This window comes from Nycticebus coucang, chromosome X, assembly GCF_027406575.1.
Source record: "Nycticebus coucang isolate mNycCou1 chromosome X, mNycCou1.pri, whole genome shotgun sequence".
NCBI classification, from domain to species: Eukaryota; Metazoa; Chordata; class Mammalia; order Primates; family Lorisidae; genus Nycticebus; species Nycticebus coucang.
Window position 1 is genome coordinate 86,265,310 of NC_069804.1, and position 23,867 is coordinate 86,289,176.

A 23,867-nucleotide genomic window follows, 5' to 3' on the forward strand; every position below is an offset into this window, starting at 1 on the left:
AGTTTTTCTCTTATAGTGAATTGAGTTTTTCTCTTATCTTGGCATGTATTAGATGTTATTTTATCTTGACTTTGGATAGGTTCATTTCAATGTGTCTTGGAGTTGCTCTATTCATGTTGAGATGACCTAGGTTTCAATATCCCTCTAAAAGAAGTGTTTCAGAATCTTTAGTGAACCTTGAGAAATTTTCATTTATGATATCCTCCAGTAGGGCTTCCATTCCTTTGGAACATTCTCCTTCTGGTATCTTTATGATTCATATATTTGAATGCTTTCTGAAATCTCATAATTCTATGAGCAACTGTTCTCCTTTATCTCTGTTCTTTGCTGTCTCTTTAACTACCTGGCTAGTTAGCTGAAGAGTTTTATCTTCAAGTTCAGAGATTCTTTCCTCTCCATGATTTAATCTGTTATTGATACTATCTACTGCATCTTTAAGTTCACTGATTCACTGATTGACACTTTTAAATCCTTAAACTCTGTCATAGCCTTTCTATATTCTTTATATCATTCATCCATGTTTTGGTTCAGTTTTTCCACTTTCTGATCAATTCCCTTTATTGCCTTTGCTATCCATAGTTTAAATTCCCTTTCTGTCACTTCCATTAAATTGTTCTGGGTGGAATCCTCTATGGTGGCTACATCATGATCCCTTGGAGGAGTTGCTCTATATTGGGTTTTCATGTTGCCAGAATTTTTCTGCTGGTTCCTCCTCAGGTGTGTTTTCTTCTTTTTCACTTCCTTCCTGTACTTTTTCCTCTCACTGCCTATTACACTTTAAATTACCTTGTCATTGACCTTAGGTGTTGAAGTGGCCTTTAGGTATAAGGCCAAAAGTAAGAGAAGGGAAAGAGCAAGCAGGGAGAGAGGACATAAAAAATATACAGAAAAAAAGAAGGGGTATAAAAGGACAGAGTTGAATAAAAGGAAAGAAAAAAGATAAAAAGAGGGAAAGGGAGAGACAGGAGAAATTGTGATCTTTAGCAGGTTGCTTTGACTCACATACACAACACCAGGTCTTTGGGGAGAAATGCTGTGTGCATCCCTTTAGGTTAGCATATCCATACCAGCCTGGGGAAAAACATACTCCACCTTCATCAAATATAGAAAATTTAGCAGTATGTCACAGTGGGGATCTAACAATACTGTCTTTCCAAAGGCCAAAGCTAGAAGGATACACTTTGACTATGAGCTCATGGCTTCCTTGAGCCAGAACAAAGCTGTGACCCCACCCATCAACCAGACCAATGCCATGATCCCCAGAGAAAAGAAAATAATAATAAAATGAAGAAAATTAAGAAAATTAAAAATACAATTATATAAAATGAAGGAAAAAGGTATATCTTAGTTGTTGTATGAAAAATTTATGTGGATAGGATAAGAAAAGTAGAAAAATATCTACTACCATGGAAAATACCTCTACAATGCAGAAAAAAAGAGAGAAAAAAATAAAGAATAAAAGGGTCTGAAAAACCATAACCAAAATGGAGTAGCCCTTGCTATGAAAGAAAGTAAACATGAAAAAATTAAAATACACCCCACCAAAAACCAAATGAAATAAAAAACAACGGTAACAAGAAAAAAAAAAAAACGAAGAAAAATTTTGGAAAAAAGAGAGAAAATATATATTATGTGAGTGTATATATATACACATATACAGAGTGGACATAAAGTTTGTGTGCAATTTATTATGCTAAAATACTTTTTTATTGTTTGGGATTCAGTGAGGTTAAAAGAATTAGGTTACACTGAATGCATTTATTAGATAAAATCCCTCTTTTAATTGTGTCCTGCCCCTAAGACGTGTACCATACACTAGGACCCCACCCCCTTCTCTACTTCCTCATTACTATACTCCTCCCTTGTATTAGCTCATCTACTGCCTTCATATTAGAATAGAGTACATTTGATTTTTGCTTCCCCATTCTTATGATGCTTTATGAACATGAATGTGTTCTACCTCCATCTAGGTTAATACAAAAAATATAAAGTCTCTATTTTCTTAATGTCTGAATAGTATTCCATGGTATACATATACTGCAGCTTGTTAATCCATTCCTGGGTTGGTGGGCATTTAGGCTGTTTCCACATTTTGGAGATTTAAAATTGAGCTGTGATAAACAGTCTAGTGCAAATGTTCTTATGCTAAAAGGAATTTTTTTTTTCTTCTGAGTAGATGCCTAGTAATGGGATAGTAGGATCAAATGAGGGTTCTAGGTTGAGTTTTCTGAGGATTCTCCATACTTCCTTCCAAAAAGGTTGTATTAGTTTGCAGTCCCTCCAGCAGTGTGAAAGTGTTCCCTTCTCTCCACATCCATGCCCAGCATCTGCAGTTTTGAGATTTTGTGATGTGGGCCATTTTCACTGGGGTTAGATGATATCTTGGGGTGGTTTTGATTTGCATTTCTCTGATGATTAGGAATGAGGGGAATTTCTTCATATGTTAGTCATTCATCTGTCTTTCTTAGGGAAGGTTCTGATGATTAGGAATGAGGGGAATTTCTTCATATGTTAGTCATTCATCTGTCTTCCTTAGAAAAGGTTCTGTTTATATCTCTTGCCCAGTGACATATGGGATTGTTGGGTCTTTTTTTTTTTATTTCTTTTTTTCTTTTTTTATTTTTATTAAACCATAGCTGTGTACATTAGTATGATCGTGGGGCACCATACACTTTGTTCATAGATCGTTTGACACATTTTCATCACATTAGTTAACATAGCTTTTGTAGCATTTTCTTAGTTATTTTGCCAAGACCTTTACATTCCACATTTACTAGGATTCACATATACTCTTGTAAGATGCACCGCAGGTGTAATCCCATTAATCCCCCTCCTTCTCCCTCCCTCCTCTCCCTTTCCCCTTTCTCCCTATTCTTAGGTTATAACTGGGATATAGCTTTCATGTGAAGGTCCTACATTAGTTTCATAATAAGGGTGAGTACATTGGGTACTTTTTCTTCCATTCTTGAGACACTTTACTAAGAAGAGTATGTTCCAGCTCCATCCATGTAAACATGAAAGAGGTAAAGTCTCCATCTTTCTTTAAGACTGCATAATATTCCATGGTGTACATATACCACAATTTATTGATCCATTCGTGGATCGATGGGCACTTGGGCTTTTTCCATGACTTAGCATTATGAATAGGGCTGCAATAAATATTCTGATACAAATATCTTTGTTATGGTGTGATTTTTGGTCTTCTGGGTATATGCCCAGTAGGGGGATTACAGGATTGAATGGCAGATCTATTTTTAGATCTCTAAGTGTTCTCCATATCTCTTTCCAAAAGGAATGTATTAATTTGCATTCCCACCAGCAGTGCAAAAGTGTTCCCTTTTCTCCACATCCATGCCAACATCTCTGGTCTTGGGATTATGTGATATAGGCTAATCTCACTGGAGTTAGATGATATCTCAAAGTAGTTTTGATTTGCATTTCTCTGATGATTAAAGATGATGAGCATTTTTTCATATGTCTGAAGGTCATGCGCCTGTCTTCTTCAGAGAAGTTTCTCTTCAAGTCCCTTGCCCAGCCTGCAATGGGATCCCTTGTTCTTTTCTTGCTAATGCGTTTGAGTTCTCTGTGGATTCTGGTTATTAAACCTTTGTTGGAGACATAACCTGCAAATATCTTTTCCCATTCTGAGGGCTGTTTGCTTGCTTTACTTACTCTGTTCTTGGCTGTGCAGAAGCTTTTTAGTTTGATCAAGTCCCAATAGTGTATTTTTGAAGCAGCTTCAATTGCCCGGGGGGTCCTTCTCATAAAAAACTCACCCAACCCAATTTCTTCAAGGGTTTTCCCTACACTCTCTTCTAGTATTTTTATAGTTTCATGTCTTAGGTTTAAATCTTTAATCCAGTGAGAGTCTATCTTGGTTAATGGTGAGAGGTGTGGGTCCAGTTTCAGTCTTCTACAGGTTGCCAGCCAGTTCACCCAGCACCATTTGTTAAATAGGGAATATTTTCCCCACTGAATGTTTTTAATTTGCTTGTCAAAGATTAAATAACGGTAAGTAGCTGGATTCATCTCTTGGTTCTCTATTCTGTTCCAGACATCTACTTCTCTGTTTTTGTGCCAGTACCATGCTGTTTTGATCACTATCGATTTGTAGTATAGTCTGAGGTCTGGTAGCGTGATTCCTCCTGCACCAAGCTCATTGAGACCAAATGAACAAATAAACAGATACAAAGTTTACCAGGCACATGGGCCCATAGATACAGAGATAGACGGAAATACATAAACATACAAGCAATAGCCACAACAACAGCAATATAAGAACAACTGCAATAAAAATAGTGATAATCGTAAAATAATTGAAAGAAAGGAAAAAAAAGAGAAAAAAGTGGTGTTAGAAGGAATGTTAAGTGAGAAGAAGAAATTAAAATTAGAAGACATAGAAATAAAAAATATATCTATATAAAATGTAATCATAAAAAATTATCAAAATCTCCTCTAAGAAAATGGTGATGAAAAATCAGACAAAAAGAAAACAACAGCAAAAAAAAAAAAAACCCACAAAAACCAAACCAAACCAAACCAAACCAAAACAAAACAAAAAAAAGGCACCAACTGCAAAAATATTCTTGTGGTAGAAATATACCTATAAATGTCTATATGTCTGCTGTAGGGATCAACTTTCGTAGGAATATATTCATACTGCAATATACTTTATGGACACCAGGTGGCGCTGTGAGTGGTTTTGAGACTTATACCTGGTTTACAGTTTATACTGTTACCATGGTAACCACCTTCCATGGCCGATCGCCATTTTGGAGTTTCTGTAAAAGTTTGTCGCCTAAGAATTGTGCAACCTCGGCTGTTCTCCTCCTGACAGCACTTGCGACCGACCCTCCCACTCAGTGCAGGTGTCCACGCTTTCTAAGTCCCTCCACTCTGCTCTCAGGTTCCCCCGCAAACTGGCAACTGCAATCGGCAATAAGGGGAGTGGTGCTGAGTTCGTGTGGTATCTCCTGTAGCTGGTTCCTGGGGCTTCAGCAGCCAAAGACGGGTCCTAGGCTTCAAGCCGTTCCTGTGGTTGAAGCGCTCGGGGGATTTATTCTGAGTTTTATGGTTCAGAGTTTTGGATGGGCATCCGCCAGTTCGCTGCGCTGCCTGAACCGCCAGCCCCCTCCAACACCTGGGGGAAAGGTGCCCGCCCTTTTGGTTAGTTCAAAATGTCTGTTTGTTTCCCGGGCAGGATCCCTTCCCTTCAATTGTCCAACAGTTTGCCCAGCTCCCTATGGTTTTGAGTGGCTCTCCTTTCGGATGCCTCCCTCAGTTCAGGATTAATTACTTGTCAATTGGATTTTGTCAGCATTTACAAGCTGCTGACCTCCGTGGGGGAGGGGCCTGCTGGCCGGCACAGCCGAGCAGGGATGAATCTCTACAACAGAGTCTGTGATTTTTAAATTACCCCTCATATATAGCAAACCGCCAGTTCGCTGGGGGTCTCCAGCTGTCTGTCTACTCCAATAATCCACACACAGGGAAGGTCCAGACCGCCTTTCCTCTCACCTGGTGGCTTGGGAGAGGTGGGCTACACGTCCATCCTGTCCGCCATCATGCTCTGCCTACTGTTGGGTCTTTTTTATGTTGGTCAACTTGAGATCCCTATAGATATTAGTTATCAAGTTTTTGTCAGATTCATAATGTGCAAATATCTTTTCTCATTCTGAAGGTTGTCTGTTTGATTTGGTTGTTCTTTCCTTAGCTATACAGAAGCTTTTCAGTTTAATTAAGTCCCATTTGTTTATTTGTATTGTTGTTGCACTTGCCATGGAAGTCCTCTTCATAAAGTCTTTCCCCAGGCCAATATGGTCAAGTCTTTTCCTCACACTTTCTTCAAGAATTTTTATTGTTTCGTGCCTTAGATTTAAATCTTTTATCCATCTTGAATCAATTTTTGTAAGTGGTGAGAGGTGTGAGTCCAGTTTAAGTCTTTTATATGTGGTTGAATAGAGATTCTTTTCCCCAGTGTATGTTCTTATATGGTTTATCAAAGATCAGGTGGGCTGTAAGATGTCTGTTCAATCTCTTGGTTTTCAATTTGATTTCAAATGTCAATGTCTCAATTTTTGTGCAAATACCATGCTGTTTTGATCACTATGGCCTTGTAGTATAGCCAAAACTCTAGAAGAATGATACCTCTGGCTTTGTTTTTATGACTAAGTATTTCCTTGGATATATGGAGTTTCTTCTGATTCTCTACAAAGCGAAGAATTTGTTTTCCAAATATTGACAGTATGATGATGGTAATTTATGGAGAGTGCATTGAATCTGCAGATTGTTTTGGGGAGTATAGATTTTCACAATGTTGATTCTTCCCAGCCATGGGCATGGTATGTTCTTCCATTTATTAATATCTTCTTCTGTTTTTATTCTTAGGGTTTTGTAATTTTCTTTGTAGAGTTCCTTCACCTCTTTTGTTATGTACATTCCTAGGTATTTCATTTTTTTTTGAAGCTACTTTGATGGGAATTCTTTCCTTGATTAGCTTCTCATCTTGGCTGTTATTGGCATATACAAAGGCTACTGATTTGTGGATACTTATTTTATATCCTAAAACATTACTGTATTCTTTTCATCACTTTCTGGAGTCGTGTGGATGAGTCTTTGGGGTTCCCTAATTATAAGATCTTATCATTGTCAAAGAGTGAGAGTTTGACCTTCTTTGTCCCCTTTTGGATGCCATTTATTTCCTTCTCTTGCCTGATTGCATTGGCTAGAACTTCCAGCACTATGTTGAATAGCAGTGGTGATAGAGGACAACCTTGTCTGATTCTAGTTCTATGGGTAAAGGGTATCAGTTTTACTGCATTCAGTATACTATTAGCTGTGGGTTTGCTATACAGAGTTTTGATCAGATTAAAAAATGTTCCACCTATGCCTATATTCTTAAGTGTTCTAATTGGAAAAGAATGCTGAATTTTATTGAATGCTTTTTCTGCATCTATTGAGAGGATCATATGGTTTTTGTTTTTGCTTCAGTTGATATGATAAATTACATTTATGGCCTTGCATATGTTAAACCAGCCTTGTACCCCTGAGATGAAACCTACATGATTGTGATGTGTGAGTTTTTAATGTGTAGCTGTAATCTATTGGATAGGATTTTATTAAGAATTTTTGCATCTATATTCATTAGTGAAATTGTTCAGAAATTCTCCTTTTTAGTTGACTGTTTTCCTGGTTTTGGTATCAGGGTGATATTTACTTTGTAGAATGTGTACTGGGAAGATTCCATCCTTCTAAATTTTTTGGAATAATTTCTGAAGTATGGGCATAAGCTCTTCTTTGAAGGTTTGATAGAATTATAGGGTGAAGCCATCTGTACCAGGGCATTTTTTTGTTGTTGTTGGGAGATTTTTTTTTTTTTTTTTTTTTGTAGAGACAGAGTCTCACTTTATGGCCCTTGGTAGAGTGCCGTGGCCTCACACAGCTCACAGCAACCTCTAACTCCTGGGCTTAAGCGATTCTCTTGCCTCAGCCTCCCGAGTAGCTGGGACTACAGGTGTCCACCACAACGCCCGGCTATTTTTTGGTTGCAGTTTGGCCGGGGCCGGGTTTGAACCCGCCACCCTCGGTATATGGGGCCAGCGCCTTACCGACTGAGCCACAGGCGCCGCCCGGGAGATTTTTTATTGTTCCTTTGATCTCAGTTCTTGAACTCAGTCTGTTCAAGAGGTTGATGTCTTCTTGATTAAGTCCAGGGAGAGGGTGTGATTCCAGGTATTGATCCTTTTCTTCCACATTGTCAAATTTCTGGTCATGTAGTACTCAGAGATGATCTCTTGTATCTCTTTGATATCTTTTGTTATTTCCCCTTTCTGATTGAAGTTATTAGAGATTTCTCTTTATTGTTTCTAGTTAATCTGGTCAAAGGTTTATTGATTTTATTTATTTTTTCAAAAAAAATAAACCACTTTTTGTTTCATTAATTTTCTGAATGATTCATTTGTTTTCAATTTCATTTATTTCTGATTTAATTTTGGTTATTTCTTTTCTTCTGCTGGGTTTGGAAGTAGATTTTCCTTCTTTTCCAATTCTATAAGATGGTTCATGAGTTTGTTGATGTGTTCTCTATTTTTCAAATGTAGAAATCTAATGAGATAAATTTACCTCTTAGGACTGCTTCTGCTGTATCCCTCAGGTTTTGGTAACATGTGTCTTTATTGTAGTTATGTTTGAAGAATTTAATGATTTCCTCTTTTATCTCTTCCTGAACCCAATTATCATTAAGGTTGTTTAATTTCCATGGCTTTGTGTGGGGATGAACGTTTTGCTGAAGTTGAGTTCCACCTTTATTGCTGTGTGGTCAATTTTGAAAGTACACACCATGGGCTGACAAGAAAAATGTATAAACCTTAGCTTTGGGATGGAGTGTTTATATTTCTATCAAAAACAGTTGTTCTAAGGTCACATTTAAGTCCATTGTATCTTTGTTTATTTTTTGTCTAGAGGAGGATCTGTCCAATTTTGTCAGATGGGTGTTAAAGTCACCAACTATTATGGTGACATTCGATATCATATTGCTCAGACCCATGAAATGTGTTTCATAAATCTGGAAGCATTTAAGTTGGTTGCATAAGTTTAAAATGGAAATGTCTTCTTGTTTTATTGTTCCTTTCACCAGTATAAAGTAATCTTCTTTGTATTTCTTAACTTTATTTGCTTTAAATCAACTTGTATCTGAAAATAAGACTGTAACCCCTCCTTTCTTCTGACTTCCACTTGCTTGAAATACTGTTTTCCATCCCTTAACCCTGAGTCTTGATTTGTCCATCAAGGCCAGGTGTGTCTCCTAGAGACACCCTATGGATGGCTTGTGCTTTTTTTATCCAATCAGCCAGCCTTGCCCATTCAATGTTGAATTCAGTCCATTGACATTTATGGAGAGAACTGACAAGTGTGGTGAAATTCTATTCATCTTATTTTGTGAAAATGTGTAGTTTTATCCTTTGTGACATTGAAGTTTTAATCTTTAGCTTCTGGGTGTTTACTTTGATGGTGGTCCATTGTGGTGGTCAGTGTTGACAACAGGTATAAGAATTTCCTGTAGAGCTGGTCTTGTTGTGGCAAATTCCCTCAGTGCTTGTACACCCGCAAAATATTTGATTTCTCCATCAATTTTTTAGCTTAATTCAGCAGGATACAGAATTGTGAGTTGACGGTTGTTTTGTTTCAGAATGTTGAACATGGACAACCATGCTCTTCTGGCTTGGAAGTTTTCAGTTGGAAAGTCTGCTGTCATCCTAATGGCTCTGCCTCTGTGTGTCAGTTGGTATTTACTCCTGGCTTCTTGGAGAATTTTTTCTTTCATCTTGACATTGGACATGTTCATTACAACGTGTCTCAGAAAGGCTCTGTTTGAGTTGAGATGATCTTGGATTCTATTAACTGAAAGGAGTATGTCAGTGTCTTTTGTAAAACTTAGGAAGGTTTCCTTTATCATGGTCTCCAGTAGGGCTTCTATTTCTTTGGGACAATATTCTTCTCTTTAGGAATCCCTATTTGTATTTTTGAATACTTCATGGAGCGTCGTAATTCTCTAAGTTCCTGTTCTGCTTTCTCTCTCTTCTGTTCTGCCTCTTTAATTGCCTGGGTTAAATTGAACACTTTATTCTCTAGCTCTAAGGTTCTTTCTTCTCCGTGGTGTAATCTGTTTTTGATACTTTCTACTGCATCTTTACAGTACCTGATTGTCTTGTTCATTTACTTAAGCTCTGTCATATCGTTTCTATAGTCTATATATCTCTCATCTGACTTTTGGTTCTGTCTTTCCATTATCTTGTCTATTCCTTTTATTGCCTTCATTGTCCATATTTTAAATTCCCTTTTTGTCTAGTCCATTAATTTTTATTATTAGAAACAAAAACCTTGTAAAGGATGAATGAACATAAATACACTCAGAAAAAGAATCATACAATTGCTACATCAAAATATTAAGCAATAATAATAATAATAATGCAAAGAAAGTAACATTCACATTGTCAAATAAGAGTATGTCTATTATGGAATGCTTTGACTCTGAGATTCACTATAGAGTCATCAGTTAACTTCTTATTTTTTTTTAAGTATCAAAACATAGACAACGAATATTTATAAATAAAAGTCAAAGATAATTTCAAAAAAACAGATCATGCTAAGTCTTGTAGACAATAGAAAAAGAAGAAATACATCAAATTCATTCTACTTTATCTGGCTACCCCGATATTAAAGTTGGAGAAAGTATATTATTATAAAAGAGAAATTATAAACATATGTCACTTATAAATGAGGACACAATAACCTAAACAGCATATTAACATAATATACTTTGATCAAAATTAAAATCAATTTATGTGAAGATTTTTTCTTTTTTTCTTTTCTTGTACTTTTTTTTCTTCTTTTCCTTTTCCTCAACCCTTACCTCCTTCTCTGTTGCTCTCCCCTTCCCCCATGCTCCACCATGTCATTAATTGTCAGCAATTGTCTTCAAATCAAAATTGAGTAAATAGGATTCATACTTCTCTACTCCTGAGATGCTTCACAAAGAATAATTTGTTCCACCTCCATCCAGGTTAGTACAAATGCTGAAAAATCTCCATTTCTATGGTTGAATAATGTTCCATTGTATACATATGCCACAGCTTACTGATCCATTCCTGGGTTGAAGGACATTTAGGTTGTTTCCACATTTTAGCAATTGTAAACTGGGCTAAAATAAATAGCCTAGTACAGTTGTCCTTATAATAAAAGGTCATTTTTCCTTCTGGATAGATGCCCAGTAATGAGATTGCAGGATCAAACAGGAGGTCTAGGTTAAGTTCTTTGAGGTTTTTCCACACTTCCTTCCAAAAAGGTTGTATTAGTTTGCAGTCTCACCAGCAGTGTAAAAGTGTTCCTTTCTCACCACAACCACGCCAGCATCTGCAGTTTTGAGACTTTGTGATATAGACCATTCTCTCTGGGGTTAGGTGATATCTCAGGGTGGTTTTCATCTGCATTTCTCTAATAATTAAGAATGATGAACATTTTTTCATATGATTGCTGGCCATTCGTCTGTCATCTTTATAGAAGATTCTATTCATCTCTCTTCCCCATTGATGTATGGGATTGTTGGTTTTTTTCTTGTGAATTAACTGAAGTTCAGTATAGATCCTGGTTATTAAGTATTTGTCTGATTTGAAATATGCAAATATCCTTTCCCATTGGGTAGGTTGTCTGTTTGCTTTGATTGTTGTCTCCTTGGCTGTACAGAAACCTTTCAATTTAATTAAATCCCTTTTGTTTATTATTGGTGTTGTTGCTATTGCCATGGCAATCTTCCTCATAAAATCTTTCCCCAGGCCAATATCTTCCAGTGTTTTTCCTATTCTTTCTTTGAGGATTTTTATTGTTTCATGCCTTAAATTTAAGTCCCTTATCCATATAGAATCGATTTTTGTGAGTGGAGAAAGGTACAGGTCCAGTTTCAGTCTTTTACATGTAGATATCCAATTCTCCCAGCACCATTTATTGAATAGGGAATCTTTCCCCCAGTGGATGCTCTTATTTGGTTTATCTAAGATTAGATGGCTGTATGTTGCTGATTTCATTTCCTGGTTTTCTATTTGATTCCAAATGTCTATATCTCTATTTTTGTGCCATTACCATGCTGTCTTGACCACTATGGCCTTGCAATACAGCCTAAAATCCAGTGTGGTGATACCCCCAGCTTTGTTTTTATTACTAAGAACTGCCTTAGCTATATGGGTTTTTTTCTGGTTCCATACAAAATGCAGAATCATTTTTTGCAAGTCTTAAAAATAGGATGTTGGTATTTTCATAGGGATGGCATTGTACTGGTAAATTGCTCTGGGAAGTATAGACATTTTAACAATGTTGATTCTTCCCAGGAATGAGCATGGTATGTTCTTCCACTTGTTATGGTCCTCTGCTATTTCTTTTCTTAAGGTTACATAATTTTCTTTACAGAGGTCCTTCACCTCTTTTGTTAGGTATATTCCTAAGTATTTCATTTTCTTTGGGGCTATGGTGAAGGGAGTTGTGTCTTTAATTAACAGCTCATCTTGGCTGTTGTTGGCATATACAAAAGCAACTGACTTGTGGACATTGATTTTATATCCTGAAACGTTACTGTATTTTTAATGACTTCCATGAGTCTTGTGGTTGAGTGTTTAGGATTCTCTAAGTATAAGATCATATCATCAGCAAAGAGGGAGAGTTTGACCTCATTTCCTCCCATTTGGATTCCCTTTATTTTCTTGTCTTGCCTAATTTTATTGGTTAGAACTTCTAGCACTATGTTGAATAGTAATGGTGACAGAAGACAACCTTGTCTGGTTCCAGTTGTAAGAGGAAAAGCTTTCAGTTTGACTCCATTCAGTAAAATATTAGCAGTGGGTTTGTGGTAAATAGCTTTGATCAGTTTCAGAAATGTGCCACCAATGCCTATACTCTTCAGTGTTCTAATTAGTAAAGGATGCTGGATTTTGTTGAATGCTTTTTCTGCATCTATTGAGAGAATCATATAGTTTTTAGTTTTATTTCAGTTGATATGGTGAATAATGTTTATAGACTTTATAGAATATATATTATAGTCTACATATTATAGACTTCATAGACTGTATATTAAACCAGCCTTACATCCCTGGGATGAAACCAACTTGATCGTGATGTATGAATTTTATGATGATAATCTGTAATCTGTTGGCTAAGATTTTGTTGAGAATTTTTGCATCTATATTCATAAGTGAAATTGGTCTACAATTCCCCTTTTTAGTTGGGTCTTTTCCTGGTTTTGGTATCAGGGTGATGTTTGCTTCATAGAACATGTTGGGGAAGATTCCTTCTTTCTCAATTTTTTGGTATAATTTCTGCAATATAGGAATAAACTCTTCTTTGAAGGTTTGATAAAATTCTGGTGTGAAGCCATCTGGACCAGGGCATTTTTTTTGTTGGAAGATTTATTATTGTTTCTTTGATCTCAATGCTTTAAATTGATCTGTTCAGGAGATCTATTTCATCTGGGGTAAGTCTAGGGATAGGGTGTGATTCCAAATATTGAGCCATTTCATTCACATTGTCCAATTTCTGGGCATAAAGTTTCTGGTAGTATTCAGAAATAATATCTTGTATCTCTGTGGCATCAGTTGTTATTTCCCCTTTGTCATTTCTGATTGAGGTTACTAGAGATTTTACTTTTTTATTTCTAGTTAGTCTAGCCAAAGGTTTATGTATTTTATTTATTTTTTCAAAAAACCCTCTCCTTATTTCATTAATTTTCTGAATGATTCTTTTGTTTTCAATTTCATTAATCTCTGATTTAATTTTGTATATTTCTTTTCTTCTGCTGGGTTTAGGCTTAGATTGTTGTTCTTTTTCTAATTCCATCAGATGGCTTGTGAGTTTTTTGATGTGCTCTCTTTCTGTTTTTTGAATGTAGGCTTATAAATAGATAAATTTTCCTCTCAGGACTGCTTTTGCTGTATCCCATAGGTTTTGGTAACTTGTGTCCTCATTGTTGTTATACTCAAGGAAGTTAATGATTTCCTTTTTTATTTCTTCCAGTACCCAACTGTCATTCAGCATAAGGTTGTTCAACTTCCATGCCTTTGTGTAAGGTTGAGCATTTTTGTTGGAGTTGAGTTCCACTTTTAGTGCCTTTTGGTCTGAGAAGATGCAAGGTAGAATTTCAATTCTTTTGATTCTATAGTTTTGTTTTGTGTTCTAGGATATGATCAATTTTGGAGAATGTTCCATGGGATGATGAGAAAAATGTATATTCTTTATCTTTGGGATGGCGTGTTCTATATATGTACATCAAGCACAGTTGTTCTAGGGTCTCATTTAAATCTCTAACTTCTTTGTTTAATTTCTGTTTAGAAGATCTGTCCAGGTCTGAGGGAGAGGTATTAAAGTACCCAGTTACTATGGTGTTATAGGATATCATATTGCTGGAACTAAGCAAAGTCTATTTCAAGAATCTTGAAGCATTTAAATTGGGTGCATAAATATTTAGAATTGACATGTATTCTTGTTGTATTTTTCCCTTGACCAATCTGAAGTGACCAACATTGTCTTTTTTGACTTTAGTTGCTTTAAATCCTCATGTATCTGAAAATAAGTTTGCAACTCCTCTTTTCTTCTGAATTCTGTTTGCCTGAAAAATTGTCTTCCAACCTTTAATTTTTCTTTTGACATGAGGTGTATTTCCTGCAGACGGCAAATAGATGGCTTCTGTTTTTTTAATCCAATCAACCAATGTATGCCTCTTCAGGGGAAAATTCAAGCCATTGACATTTATTGAGATAATTGATAAGTGTAGTAGCATTCTATTCATCTTATTTTGTGAAAGTCCATGGCTGAGTTTTGTCTTTTGCATAATTGAGCAAACTAGGTTCTGTCTTTTAATTTCTGGGTATTTACTTTGCTGAAGATCCATTGTGATGGTCATTGTGTAGAACAGGTTGAAATATTTCCTGTAAGGCTGGTCTTGTTGTGGCAAATTTGCTCAATGTTTGCATATCAATAAAAGATTTGCTTTCTCCATCAATTTTAAAGCTTAGCTTAGCAGGATATAAAATTCTGGGCTGGAAGTTGTTTTGTTTAAGTAGATTAAAGACAGATGACCATTGTCTTCTGGCCTGAAAAGTTTTATTAGGGAAGTCCATGGTGACCCTGATGGGTTTGCCCCTGTAGTTCAGCTGGCGCTTATTCCTGGCAGCTTGCAAAATCTTTACTTTTGTCTTGACTTTAGATAGATTCATCACAATGTGCCTTGGAGAAGTACTATTTGAATTTAGGAGACCAGGGTACTGATATTCCTCTGAAAGAAGTATGTCTGAATCTTTGGTGTTATTAGCAAAATTTTCATTTATAATATTCTCTAAAATGGCTTCCATTCCTCTGGGGCATTCTTCTTCCTCTTCTGGGATACCTATAACTTGTATGTTTGAATGTTTCATAGAGTCCCATAATTCTGTCAGTGACCATTTTGCTTTCTCTTTCTTCTTTTTTGACTGTTTAACTATCTGAGTATTCTCAAGAGCTTTATCCTCTACTTCTGAGATTCTTTCTCTGCATGATCTAATCTGTTGTTGATACTTTCTATTGCATCCTTAAGTTCTCTAATTGACTGCTTCAGTTCCTTCAGATCTGCTATATCCCTTTTATATTCTTCATATCTTTCATCTCTTATTTGATTCTTTTTTTGGATTTCCTTTTGTTATTTTCTACTTTCTCAGCAATTTTCTTCATTGTTTTTTAATTGTTTTCAACATTCTCAGCACTTTCCTTCACTGTTTTCATCATCTTTATTTTAAATCCCCCTTCTGTCATTTCTAACATTTCTTTATAGGAGGAGTCCTCTGCTGTAGCTACCTCACGATCCCTAGAAGGGATTACTCTGAACTGGTATTTCATGTTACCACTATTTTTCTGCTGATTCTTCTTCACGAGTGCTTTTTAAAAAATCTGTTTCCTTACCCTAATTATTCTCTCACTTCTTCTTGCTGTTTAAAGTTTTAATGAGTTCTTTTGTTAGGGGACCAGAAGGATGAGAAAATTGAAGAGCAATAATGGAAAAAAGATTTAAAAAAGAAAGAAAAAAGAGAACGAAAGGTAGGTGAGTAAACTGAAATATTAAAAAAAAAAGGAAAGGCCCTGAAAGAAACAGGAGTAATATACATATATAGTAGGGTACTGAAAGGCCCTGAAAGAAACAGGAGTAATATACGTGTATAGTATGGTACTATGATCCAACCTTGAAGACCCCCACCCTCTGAGCGTGCTGGGTTGCGTGATTCGCTTGAGGTCAACAGCTCTTTGCCAGCCAGATCAAACACAGTATCCCACCTCCACCAGATAGAGAAGAAAACCAAAAATACTATAAATCAAACCAAAACAATCAAGAACCCTTATGGGGTAACACTGGAGGAAAAAAAAATAATAATAATAGATTCAGAAACACTGGCAAAAATGAAATTCTAATTGTTAAAGAAGGCAAAAATGAAAAATTGTATTTAAACTATGATAATGGGGGGGAAAAACTAACAACAAGAAAAATACCAGGGAAAAATGTTGAAATTAAGAAAAAAAAAAAAAAACAACAAAACCCCCCCTAAGAACCAAATGGTATATATATCTTGCTGAATATTGTCCAGGCAACAGGTGATCTTCTGAGGTATAAGATGTTAATCACAATGTTGATACAGCTGTACAAGATAGAGAGTGGAGGCCTCTGCTGATCTCTCACACCCCACAGGCTTTGGAGCCCAAAAATGTCCTCAGCCCACTTAATAGACACTCCAAACTATGAACCTTGTCTGAGCAGCTTTCCAAGGAAAGCACTTATCCCTGGTTTCTCTACCAGTGTGGCTGCCTGCTTATCCAGTGCACCAAGTCTAGACTCCCACTATGCACCTGAGGGCCAAGGCTGTTAATTTGCCACACTTGGAACTCCACACTTCCCCAGTGTCTCAGTACTCTCCTTTGGACAGCTTAGTCACAAGATTGCTCACCCAAGGTCTCCTGGCTGATCTCCGCACTGCAACACACAGGGGCAGCTCTCCCACAGCAGCTGTGCCAGCAGCACACAGCTGAATGATATTAGCTCCCTTATGGCTCAGCATCTCAGACCAGGGCCCCAGACAACACTCAAAGTCATCTGCACACACTGGCCCAAGATCTCCCAAGGCAGTTTAATTGAGTGCCCAAGTCCAAGAAAACCAAAACAGCACACAGGTAAGGCTTTTCCTGCTTGCAGTCTCGCTGTTGCTATGGGTACAGCTGCAGGCAGCCTCTGACCGAACAAATGCACCCAGCACTTGCCAGATTTTCCACCACTTCTATCCTCCTTGTGGGGTCCAGAAGTCTCTCACTGGCTTCCTGAGTCACCAAAGGGAAGCCTCTGGGCAAAACCCACGGGCCAGAGATGCCTGGAGTCTACTATCGCTACTCTCACTGCGCCCAGCTGCATAGAAGCTGTTACTTGACCACCATCTTGAATCACTCCCCCTATTAATTTTTTATAGGTGGAGTATGTGCAGGAGGTGCCTCATGGTCCCTTGGGAGAGTTCCTCTGTTTGGTTTTCCATGTTGTCTGAATTTTTCGGTTGGTTTCTTCTCATGTATTATTTCTTCTTGCTCACCTCTTTGTCCTTTTTTACTTCTCACTGCCTCCTTTTTTTCAAACAAAAGTCCTTGCTCTTGATGTTATTATGTTGCAATATGGCTTTGGGACACCATGTGGTGCTGTAGGGTGTTTTTAGAGACAAAGAGCCCGGCAAAGCAATGTCTATCGTACTTATTCCAAACTTAGTTGCCTTCAGTGATCGCCTGATTGTCTCCTCAGCATTAAGACTCTGCTGTGTTGGGATCTTAAAGCTCACAAGAATCCTTCAGGGGCAGGTCTCACAGTGCTCCTTGACTCCAGTCCCCATGGGGTGCGGGAGTCCCTCAGACTGTACCAAGAGTGAAGTTCTGATCCTGGTAGGTGGAATTAAGACAGCCATGCTTTAGCCACCTGCTTCTCACAACCTTCCCACAATGTCAGCACCCTGGTTGCCGAGACCTTCTCAGTTTGGCTGCCTTGCCTGCCACCAAACCTATGGCAGGACCACTCCAACTGGCATTTAAATCTGGTTGCTGTATATTGTCAAGTCCGCCCACTCTTCCAAGCTTTCCACTCAACATAATCGTTTTCCCCAACAACTGAAAACTCTGGAAAGGCTTCCTCCAGTCTTGAACCTCTGTGGGGGTGGGAGGTGGGGGCTGCTGATCCCAGCCAGTCTCAAACACTTGCTGAAAATCATCATATTTCCACCATTCTGGATCATATGCTGTATCCAGCTCACCTCCTCCTCTCTGTGCTCCCTGAGCTATGACTGTGGGTAAGGTCTCCTCCCCAGGTATGGCTGGGTTCTCTTTTTTCCCGTTCTAGGAGAGCTTAGCTGAATGATCGTTATGGTCAACTATCTTCCTCCAACACCCCCACCACCACATTAAACTATTTTAAATTCCACATGAACTTTATGTTCAACGTGTACATATGCACACAAATATATTGCAATATCTTCTCTGAACACCAGGTGGTGCTGTCATCTTTAGAAACAGAACACACATGTTGTTTTCACTATATACCACTCTCCTGTTTCAGAGGAAACCTGGACCTGTCCTCCTGACTTACTTTCCCTTGGTCAGGGCCTGTTCACTTTGCCAAGCACTCGGTCCCCATGGGATTAGGATCCCAAAGCTCTTACAAGATCTATCAGGTAATTTTTGACCTTTCAAACACTTCCCTCTGACAAAAAAGTGGTGTTCCCCAGGAGGGGACACTCACCTTGCCGCAAGGATGGCCCGAGCTCAACAGGTGCCCCCAAGCTGGCTGTGCACTAGGACCCCACAGACTATTTCTTTTGCACAGCTTTCTCACAATGTCAGCCTGTGTATAACCATGCTGATGGGCGCTTCACCCTGTTCAGCACTCAATCTCAGCTGCCTGATGCTGTGCAAGTTCTTGCTCATCCAAGCCCCTCAAAGGCAGTCCTGTGAGCAGTCCAGTACAAAAATAAAAAGTACAAGACAGCCCTTTCCTACCTCCACAGGCGGGCTGCCAGCCAACCTTTGCCTGTACCCTGGCACTTGCCCTGTGTGCTGGTCTTCCTCAACTCCAGACATTTGTTTTGGCTCCTGGAGTTTCATACGGCTTCACTGTTCCCCTAAGTGATGTTTCTAGGTAGGTTCCCCCAGCCAAAGGGGGATGAAATCTGCTGTCCTATCTCACCAAAAGCAGCTGGCAAGGAGATGTCTCTAGTCTGCCATCTTGCTCCACCTTCTCTCTTTCAGAAGGTTCATTTTAGATCTTCCTTTGATATGATGTGTATGTGTTGCACATTTGTGTGTGTATATGTGTGACTAGGGTATGGATAATGCTGGTAACAGTAATTAATCAATATTACCCACTGACACAGATTTGTCTTGTGATTTATAGACAGGATAGTATTTTATACTATATCTCTTAAATAAATGAGCCTGTAATACATTGGCTGGTGCAGAGAAAAATATCAAGGCAGGGAGTGTGTGTGAGGAGAAATTTTTCTTAATTACTGTCCTACTCCAACAAAATTTCTTCAAATAAGTGAAATTGAATGTATCTCTGTTAGAGTAGGAGAAGTAAAGGAGACAGCAAGAAGGCTGTAAACAAGTTCTACTTCAGAGCCAGTTTATTTGATGGTAGTTCAATCTGATTCATGAAGTCACTTGGAGGACACAAGCTTAGTCCTGTTCTTTCCTCATTCACTGATCAGCCTATATTTTTGTTGCAATTCTAAGAATTACGTACAATCTCTAACTCTTCATTTGTTCCTGATTTTTATTTTATTTTTTCTTCATAAAATATTAGCATTTCACTTCGAAATATAAAAAATATAGAAAAGGAAAATAATTTCCAAAATTATTGCCCTTACAACATTTAATTTTTTTGTGTATTTTATTGTTATTTTTCTTCCATAAATATTTATTGATATTTTTAATCATAGGATACGTACTATTTTGGATTTTCATTTCTCATACAAAAATGTAGTAAGCATTTCCCTTCACTGTGGTATACTCTTTTTTTTTATTAGTATTAGAGCATAGCTGTGTATATTAATGTGATCATGGGGCACCATGCACTGGTTTTATAAACAGTTCAACACATTTTCATCACACTGGTTAACATAGCATTCCTGGCATTTTCTTGGTTATTGTGTTAAGACAATCATATTCCGCATTCATTAAGTTTCACATGTACCCTTGTAAGATGAACCGCAGGTGTAATCCCACCAATCACCCTCCCTCCACACAACCTCCCCCCTCCCTCCCCTCTTTCTGCCACTTCCCTATATTCTTAGGTTATAACTGGGTTCTAGCATTCGTATGAAAGCCATAATTTAGTTTCATAGTAGGGCTGAGTACATTGGATACCTTTTCTTCCATTTTTGAGATACTTTCCTTAGAAGAATATGTTCCAGCTTCATCCATGTAAACATGAAAGAGGTAAAGTCTCCATCTTTATTTAAAGCTGCATAATATTCCATGGTGTACACATACCACAATTTTTTGATCCATTCATGGATCGATGGGCACCTGGGCTTTTTCCATCACGTAGCAATTGTGAATGGGGCTGCAATAAACATTCTGGTACAAATATCTTTGTTATAATGTGATTTTTGGTCTTCTGGTTATATACCTAGTAGAGGAATTATAGGATTGACTGGCAGATCTATTTTTAGATCTCTAAGTGTTCTCCAAATATCTTTCCAAAAGGAATGTATTAATTTGCATTCCCACCAGCAGTGTACAAGTGTTCCCTTTTCTCCACATCCATGCCAAAATCTCTGGTCTTGGGATTTTGTGATATGGGCTAATCTTACTGGAGTTAGATGGTATCTCAAGGTAGTTTTGATTTGCAATTCTCTGATGATTAAAGATGATGAGCATTTTTTCATATGTCTGTAGGCCGTGCACCTGTCTTCTTCAGAGAAGTTTCTCTTTAAGTCCCTTGCCCAGCCTGAGATGGGATCACTTGTTCTTTTCTTGCTTATACGTTTGAGTTCTCTGTGGATTCTGGTTATTAAACCTTTGTCGGAGACATAACCTGCAAATATCTTCTCCCATTCTGAGGGTTGTTTGCTTTCTTTATTTACTGTGTTTTTGGCTGTGCAGAAGCTTTTTACTTTGATCAGGTCCCAGTAGTGTATTCTTGATACTGCTTCAATTGCCCGGGGGGGCCTCCTCATAATATACTCACCTGGACCGATTTCTTCAAGGGTTTTCCCCACACTCTCTTCTAGTATTTTTATAGTTTCTTGTCTTAAGTTTAAATCTTTAATCCAGTGATCTGTCTTAGTTAATGGTGAAAGGTGTGGGCCAAGTTTCAGTCTTCTACAGGTTGCCAGCCAGTTCACCAAGCACCATTTGTTAAATAGGGAATCTTTTCCCCACTGAATGTTTTTAATTGTTTTGTCAAAGATCAAATAACGGTAAGCAGCTGGGTTCCTCTCTTGGTTCTCTATTCTGTTCCAGACATCTACTTCTCTGTTTTTGTGCCAGTACCATGGTGTTTTGATCACTATCGATTTATAGTATAGTCTGAGGTCTGGTAGCATGATTCTTCCTGCTTTGTTTTTATTTCTGAGCAATGTCTTGGCTATTCAAGGTTTTTTCTGGTTCCATATAAAACGAAGTATTATTTTTTTTTTAATTTTTTTTTTTTTTGTAGAGACAGAGTCTCACTGCACCGCCCTCGGGTAGAGTGCCGTGGCGTCACATGGCTCACAGCAACCTCTAACTCTTGGGCTTACGTGATTCTCTTGCCTCAGCCTCCCAAGCAGCTGGGACTACAGGCGCCCGCCACAACGCCCGGCTATTTTTCTGTTGCAGTTTGGCCAGGGCTGGGTCCGAACCCGCCACCCTCAGGCATATGGGGCCGGCGCCCTACTCACTGAGCTACAGGCGCTGCCCGAAGTATTATTTTTTTCAAGATCTTTAAAGTATGACAGTGGAGCTTTAATAGGGATTGCATTAAAATTGTATATTGCTTTGGGTAGTATGGACATTTTAAGAATGTTGATTCTTCCCAGCCATGAGCATGGTATGTTTTTCCATTTGTGAACATTTTCAGCTATTCCTTTTCTTAGTTTCACAGTTCTCTTTATAGAGATCTTTCACAGCCTTTGTTAGATAAACTCCCAAATATTTCATCTTCTTTGACACTACTGTGAATGAAATAGTCCTTAACTGTTTTTTCAGCTTGACTATTGTTGGTATATATAAAGGCTACTGATTTATGAGTGTTGATTTTGTAACCTGAAACACTGTTGTATTCTTTGATCACTTCTAAGAGTTTTGTAGTAGAATCCCTGGTGTTTTCCAGATATACAATCATATCATCTGCGATGAGCGAAAGTTTGATCTCTTCTGACCCTATATGGATAACCTTGATTGCCTTTTCTTCCCTAATTGCAATGGCTAAAACTTCCATTAGAATGTTAAAGAGCAGTGGAGACAATGGGCACCATTGTCTGGTTCCTGATCTGAGTGGAAATGGTTTCAATTTAACTCCATTCAATACGATATTGGCTGTGGGTTTGCTGTAGACGGCCTCTATCAGTTGAAGAAATGTCCCTTGTATACCAATTTTCTTAAGTGTTCTGATCATGAAGGGATGCTGGATAATATCAAAAGCTTTTTCTACATCAATTGAGAGAATCATATGGTCTTTGCTTTTTAATTTGTTTATGTGCATTTTCTAGTCCCCGTGCTCCACCCAGGCCGGTACCGCCAGAGGCAAACCCTTTACTCATGGGGCCTGTGTTTCAGTACCAGATCTGTTGCACGGTGGTTGCCATCTGAGAAGATTTCTAGCCTCCTCTGTTTGCCCAGGAAGACAGGGGTTGTGGCTTCAGAATATCTGTGGGTGGGTCTTATAGTTGCCAAGAATGGCTTCTGCTCTGAACCTTAGGGCACTGCCGCTCCAATGTGGTTCCCTCTCAACCGATTGTCATCTTCTCACTCCTGTGCCACAGAGTCAGCACTGACCAGGTGCAGTCCAGGCCCTGTCCACATCCCTCGAGAAATCACCCAGGAATCTGGACTCCTGGGGGACAGGTCTCCAGACCTCAGAGTGAGACACCAAACTTGTTGAGACCAAATGAGGAAATAAACAGATAAAAAGGCTACCAGACACACAAGCCCACAGATGCACAATCAATCAGAAACATGTAGACATACAGACAACAAGAACAATAAAAAAGGAACTACAATAAAAATTATAATCATAGAATAATTGAGGAAAAGAAAAAAAAGGTAAAGAAAATACAAAGAAAACTAACACACAAACAAAAAACCTTCTAGAAATCTGGTGTTAGCACTCTCAGAAACCATAAGAAGTGAAGAAGAGGAAGAATGAATGGAAAGAGAGAAAAAAAAAGTGGTGTTTATAAAAACGTTAAAAAAGAAGAAAGAAAAAATTAAAAATAGAAAAAATAAAACTAAAAAAGTATATATAAAAATAATAAAAATTAACTATAGTTCCTCCAATAAAATGATGAGAAAAAAGAAAATAAAAAAGTCACCAACAACAAAAATATTATTCTTGTATATATGTAGAAATATACATCTATATGTGTGACTTAGCGATCAACTTTCGTAGGAATATACTTTCTGGACACCAGGTGGCGCTGTGAGTGGTTCCCAGGCTTATACCTGATTCACAGTTTATACTGTTACCACGGTAACCACCCTAAATGGCCTATCGCCATTTTGGAGTTTCTGTAAAAGTTTTTATTTAATTGTTGTGCAACCTCAGCTTCTCTGTTCGAGATAGCACTCCTATCCGACCTCCCAACTCAGTGCAGGAGTCCACCCTTCACAAATCTTTCCACTCTGCTCCCGCGTTCTACTGCAATCGGCTGTAGGGGAGGGGCTAGTTGCTGCCGGTGGCATGGCTGCAGCACACAGAAACCTTCTGCTCAGTTTATGTAGCTCAGGGTCTCACTTTTGAGTCTGGAGATTTGAGTTCAGCCACCCGACAGTTCACCGCACAGCCTGAACTGCCAGGCCACACCAGTATTCCTCACCTGGAATTGTCCGGTCTATTTAATCACTCCTGTTGTTCTGGGGGAAGGTGCCCACCATTTCGGACAATTCAAAATGTCTGTTTCCTGGGTGAAATCCCTTCCCTTCAATTTTTCATCAGGTTGCTTAGTCCCTTGTGGCTCTGAGCAGGGCCCCTTTTGGGTCGCTAAACTCGGCTCAGGAATAAATTTTCGTCAAATGGGTTTTGCCAGGAATTGCATGCTGCTGTCCTCTGTGAGGGAGGGTCCTGCTGGCCAGCAATG

General features: G+C 38.2%; 1 protein-coding gene across 7 annotated transcripts in view; it reads right to left on the reverse strand.

Annotated features, from left to right (window-relative positions):
• The window catches only part of ZDHHC15 (zinc finger DHHC-type palmitoyltransferase 15), a 266,553-nt gene that overhangs the window by 86,872 nt on the left and 155,814 nt on the right, over nucleotides 1–23,867 (reverse strand). The gene's annotated exons all lie outside the window — the stretch shown is intronic.